Source organism: Babylonia areolata, chromosome 10, assembly GCF_041734735.1.
Source record: "Babylonia areolata isolate BAREFJ2019XMU chromosome 10, ASM4173473v1, whole genome shotgun sequence".
NCBI classification, from domain to species: Eukaryota; Metazoa; Mollusca; class Gastropoda; order Neogastropoda; family Buccinidae; genus Babylonia; species Babylonia areolata.
In genome coordinates, this window is record NC_134885.1 from 40,782,027 (window position 1) to 40,788,349 (window position 6,323).

A 6,323-nucleotide genomic window follows, 5' to 3' on the forward strand; every position below is an offset into this window, starting at 1 on the left:
TCTGTTATGCATGTGTGGGTGTATGTGTGAATGTGTGTCTTCATGTTTTACATTTATTTGCTAATTTATCATCATTGTTGTCTTTTTTTCTTCTTCTTTTTTGTCTTTTTTTTCTTTTCTTTTTTAATTATTACTACTACCTTTTTTATATTATAATTATTATTTATTTATTTATTTATGTAAGCTTATCTATTATTTATTCACCTTTTTTTTTCTTTTTTCTTTTTCTCAAGGCCTGACTAAGCGCGTTGGGTTACGCTGCTGGTCAGGCATCTGCTTGGCAGATGTGGTGTAGCGTATATGGATTTGTCCGAACGCAGTGACGCCTCCTTGAGCTACTGAAACGGAAACGGAAACTGCCGTCACAACCAGTTTGAACCGGTGCCGTTGTGTTATTTTCTGTTGACGCCCTCTGTTACGAATGCCGTACGCCTATGTGTGCGAGAGTTTCAGTTTCAGTATCAGTAGCTCAAGGAGGCGTCACTGCGTTCGGACAAATCCATATACGCTACACCACATCTGCCAAGCAGATGCCTGACCAGCAGCGTAACCCAACGCGTTTAGTCAGGCCTTGAGGAAAAAGAAAAAAAAGGTGAATAAATAATCCTCTACCCCACCTCCCTCCGCACCCCCACCTCCCCCTCACACACACGCGCGCGCGAGAGAGAGAGAGAGAGAGAGTGAGTGTGAACGTGAAAATACATGCTGCTTTTTCTTTTCCGAGTTTCCCATCCTTTGCTTTGATAACACGCCTACCAAGTATTGTTTTATCAGAATCAAGCCAACTTCTTCATTAACATGAAAACACGGTGTTGTGTTTTTTTCCTCTAGGACCGCGTACTTAACCTCCTTTCGTTATCTGTTTGGACAATAGGCCAACACCTTCAAGTTCTGGAGAATCGATAATTGCTGTTTTATTGATAATTGAGCGATATGGGTGTGTTAGCTCAGTCAGTGATCACGTTTCTTCTTCTTCTTCTTCTTCTTCTTCTTCATCATCATCTTCTTGACCTAATCAGCAATGGCATTATTTTACGTTTTTAGGTTCGCGAACATTCAGAACCAAAATTGATTCATTATCACAGCTGGAGAAATTAGGAGTGGGGAAGATTGTGACCTGCTGATTACACACAGAACGGTAAAAATAAAAAATAAATATGAAAAAAAAAGTATAGGCCCTTCAGCATAAAACACACTCTAAAGGTCAAAGCCAGCCCGAGTATCATCTTACCGTTATTCAAAGTACACAGACGCACGAGCGGACACTTGCGCGGGCACTCATGCACGCATTGTGTATGCAGACACACATAGAACATACGTATATGATGGTAAAGTCAATATAAAACTAACAGCACAACTTGTAAAACACGTGACACAGTGGCAAAAGAAATTCGACATAAAAACATCCATCTCCATAGTTGTTATTGGTTTGGGGGGGTTGTTTGGTGTCTTGTGTGTGTGTGTGTGTGTGTGTGCGTGTGTGTGTGTGTGTGTGTGTGTGTGTGTGTGTGTTTGCGTGTGTGTGTGTCACAGTGTGTGCGTGTGTGTGTGTATGTGTGTGTGTGCGTGTGTGCGTGTATGTGTGTGTGTGTGTGTATGTGTGCGTGTGTGTGTGTGTGCGTGTGTGTGTGTCACAGTGTGTGTATGTGTGTGTGTGCGTGTGTGTGTGTGTGCGTGTGTGTATGTGTGCGTGTGTGTGTCGGGGGTCGTGTGCTTTAATGTGTAATGTTGGACCTGTGCACATTTGTTTGTGCTTTCATATCTTTGAGACTACGTATTTGTTGCATATGTGTTGTGCATGTGCATGTGCATGTGCGTGTGTGTGTGTGTGTGTGTGTGTGTGTGTTGTCCTGTCCGGGCGCCGATACGGGGATGGAACTCTGAACCTAGAGACTGAAAGTCCAACGCTCTAACCACGTGGCTGTGACATCCCTTTGTTCCGCCAGTCCCTCTGCTGGGCCCTTCCTCTGGATGTGGTTTGGTTTCTGTTTGTTTTTTTGTTGTTTTGGGACGTTTGGGTGGGGGGGGTTGTGTGTGTGTGTGTGTGTGTGTGTGTGTGTGTGTGTGATTTGTGGGGGTTTTTTGTTTTGTTTTGTTTTTGTTTGTTTTTTTGTTTGGGGTTTTTTGGGGGGGGGGTTGTTGTGCGTACGTGTGTGTGTGTGTGTGTGCGTGTGTGTGTGTGATTTGTGGTGTTTTTTTGTTGTTTTTTTTTTTGGGGGGGGTTGTTGTCGTTGTTGTTTTAGGGGTGGGGGTTGGTTGTGCGTACGTGTGTGTGTGTGCGCGTGCGCGCGCGTCTGTGTGCGTCTGTGTATGTGTGCGTGCGTGATTTGTGGTGTGTGTTTTTGTTTTTTTGTTTTGATTTTGTTCTTTTTGTTAGTTTTCCACATTCCAGGTTGGGGCATTTAACAATAAACGGGATACTGCAAGACAGGGAGACAAGAACATACAATGGTAAGGCGAGAGAGAATGCACTGTTGGGGAGCCTGCAGACAGATCGACAGGCTGACATGAAGAAAGGAGGTGAAGAAGCCGCCTGCTTGGCTGAACGCTAGGCTCGCATTTGACGTTTCTTAGTTCAAATCCTGTGCACCCAAGGAAAAATGGGACTCAGGGGGGGGGGGGGGGGGGGGGGGGGGAGAGAGTATTCATCTTGGTGACTACTTGAACGCGTTATCGTTCTGTTGGCATCATTGTTATTGTTTTATCAGGTGTCCTATCCTCTGCTCCCAATCAAACCCCTCCCCCCCCCCCCCTCCCCCCACTCTATCACAGACTTAAATTGCGCCACGCTTTCCCACTCCTTCGCCTATCCTTCGACGGATAGTCCCGTCAGCCGTATCTCCCGAGGGGTCCGTGGCTACGTTATCTGTTGTTTCTGACCCACATGTTCAAAACAGTTAACTTCCACCGACTGGAGGAAGACATTACCTTGAAGGAGACTGCCGTTTTGATGTCACTGTAGGGTCTTTAGTACTTCAAAGTCCTCATCAGCGTGTAATGATAATGTGCACGAGGGGTTTCCACATCTTGTGCCCGTGGGGTGGGGTGAGGGGTAGGGGGTCGGGGGTTGGGTGGGGGGGAGCGGAGGGGGGGGGGGTCACTTATAGTGCCCGATAGATTTTCACAGCTGGTTGTCTTTTTTCTGTTTTTGTTGTTGCTTTTTTTCACAGCTGGTGCCTGATGATTTTTCACAGCTGGTGCTTTTCTGTTGGTTTGTTGTTTACAGTTAGTTCCTCATGACTTTTCACAGCTAGTGCACGAGGGTGGGTGGTTTTTGTTGGGTTTTTTACAATTTGTGCCTCAGGGTTTTTCACAGCTTTTGTCTGAGGATTTTTTTTTTTTTTTTATTCCAGTGCCTGATGGTTTTTCAAAGCTAAAGCCTTTGTTTTGTTGGATTTTTTTTTTAAATAGAAACCCAGACACAATATCAGAGCTAATGATCTGAGTGTTTATCAGAACTGGTGGCCCTGAGTTTTTTTGTTTTGTTTGGTTTGGTTTTTTTGGTTTTTTTAATGGTGGCTTGTTTTATTAGCCATAGTGGCCCAAGATATTTTCATAGCCATAATGTTCTAGTGTGACAATAGTGGCCCAGGATATTTTCATAGCTATAATGTTTTAGTGTGACAATATTGGCCCAGGATATTTCATAGCAATGTTTTAGTGTGACAATAGTGGCCCAGGATATTTTTATAGCCATGTTTTAGTGTGACAATAGTGGCCCAGGATATTTTCATAGCCATGTTTTAGTGTGACAATATTGGCCCAGGATATTTTCAGATCCATAATGTTTTAGTGTGACAATAGTGGCCCAGGATATTTTCATAGCCATAATGTTTTAGTGTGACAATAGTGGCCCAGGATATTTTCAGAGCCATAATGCTTTAGTGTGACAATAGTGGCCCAGGATATTTTCAGATCCATAATGTTTTAGTGTGACAATAGTGGCCCAGGATATTTTCATAGCCATAATGTTTTAGTGTGACAATAGTGGCCCAGGATATTTTCATAGCCATAATGTTTTAGTGTTACAATAGTGGCCCAGGATATTTTCATAGCCATAATGTTTTAGTGTGACAATATTGGCCCAGGATATTTTCAGAGCCATACTGTTTTAGTGTGACAATAGTGGCCCAGGATATTTTCAGAGCCATACTGTTTTAGTGTGACAATAGTGGCCCAGGATATTTTCATAGCCATGTTTTAGTGTGACAATAGTGGCCCAGGATATTTTCAGAGCCATAATGTTTTAGTGTGACAATAGTGGCCCAGGATATTTTCAGAACCATACTGTTTCAGTGTGACAATAGTGGCCCAGGATATTTTCATAGCCATGTTTTAGTGTGACAATAGTGGTCCAGGATATTTTCATAGCCATGTTTTAGTGTGACAATAGTGGCCCAGGATATTTTCATAGCCATGTTTTAGTGTGACAATATTGGCCCAGGATATTTTCATAGCCATAATGTTTTAGTGTGACAATATTGGCCCAGGATATTTTCAGATCCATAATGTTTTAGTGTGACAATAGTGGCCCAGGATATTTTCATAGCCATGATGTTTTAGTGTTACAATAGTGGCCCAGGATATTTTCAGAGCCATACTGTTTCATTGTGACAATAGTGGCCCAGGATATTTTCATAGCCATGTTTTAGTGTGACAATAGTGGCCCAGGATATTTTCATAGCCATGTTTTAGTGTGACAATATTGGCCCAGGATATTTTCAGAGCCATACTGTTTTAGTGTGACAATAGTGGCCCAGGATATTTTCATAGCCATAATGTTTTAGTGTGACAATAGTGGCCCAGGATATTTTCAGATCCATAATGTTTTAGTGTGACAATAGTGGCCCAGGATATTTTCATAGCCATAATGTTTTAGTGTTACAATAGTGGCCCAGGATATTTTCAGAGCCATACTGTTTTAGTGTTACAATAGTGGCCCAAGATATTTTCATAGACATGTTTTAGTGCGAAAATATTGGCCCAGAATATTTTCATAGCCATGTTTTAGTGTGACAATAGTGGCCCAGGATATTTTCAGAGCCATAATTATTTAGTGTGACAATAGGTGCCCATGATATTTTCATAGCCATAATGTTTTAGTGTGACAATATTGGCCCAGGATATTTTCATAGCCATATTTTTTTAGTGTGACAATATTGGCCCAGGATATTTTCAGAGCCATACTGTTTTAGTGTGACAATAGTGGCCCAGGATATTTTCATAGCCATACTGTTTTAGTGTGACAATATTGGCCCAGGATATTTTCAGAGCCATAATGCTTTAGTGTGACAATAGTGGCCCAGGATATTTTCATAGCCATAATGTTTTAGTTTGACAATAGTAGCCCAAGATATTTTCATAGCCATAATGTTTTAGTGTGACAATAGTGGCCCAGGATATTTTCAGAGCCATAATGCTTTAGTGTGACAATAGTGGCCCAGGATATTTACATGCCATAATGTTTTAGTGTGACAATATTGGCCCAGGATATTTTCATAGCCATGTTTTAGTGTGACAATATTGGCCCAGGATATTTTCAGAGCCATAATGTTTTAGTGTGACAATAGTGGCCCAGGATATTTTCATGCCATAATGTTTTAGTGTGACAATATTGGCCCAGGATATTTTCATAGCCATGTTTTAGTGTGACAATATTGGCCCAGGATATTTTCAGAGCCATAATGTTTTAGTGTGACAATAGTGGCCGAGGATATTTTCAGAGCCATAATGTTTTAGTGTGTCAGTAGCCCAAGATATTTTCATAACCATAATGTTTTAGTTTGACAATAGTAGCCCAAGATATTTTCATAGCCATAAGGTTTTAGTGTGACAATAGTGGCCCAGGATATTTTCAGAGCCATAATGTTTTAGTGTGACAATAGTGGCCCAAGGGTTGTTCAGGTAGTAGTGACCCGAGGATATTTCACAGATATTGTGGTCCTAGGGTTTTTCAAAGCTCGAGGCAAACAAATCAAACTAAATTTCTTTTCTTAATTTTAAAGAATGATTCCGTACTGGCTCGGTAAACATCTTGCAGTTTTGACAGTGGATGCATTAAAACGCACAGCGGCAGAATCGATAGGGCGTGTGACATCTGACTTGGTGTTCACCATAGATTTTGACGCCCCGTGGTGTTTTGTCCTTGGGAAAGACACTCAAACTCATATTTTCCTCACTCCATGATTCAGTCGGGGAAGGTCATATTGACAGAGGGAAGAACTGGGTCGCACCTTCCCAAGCAAAGTCCTTGACACAGTGAATATGAATTCACTGCCCGTATGGCCGTATAAGGCAATGGAACCTTCAACCTAAAACCGTTT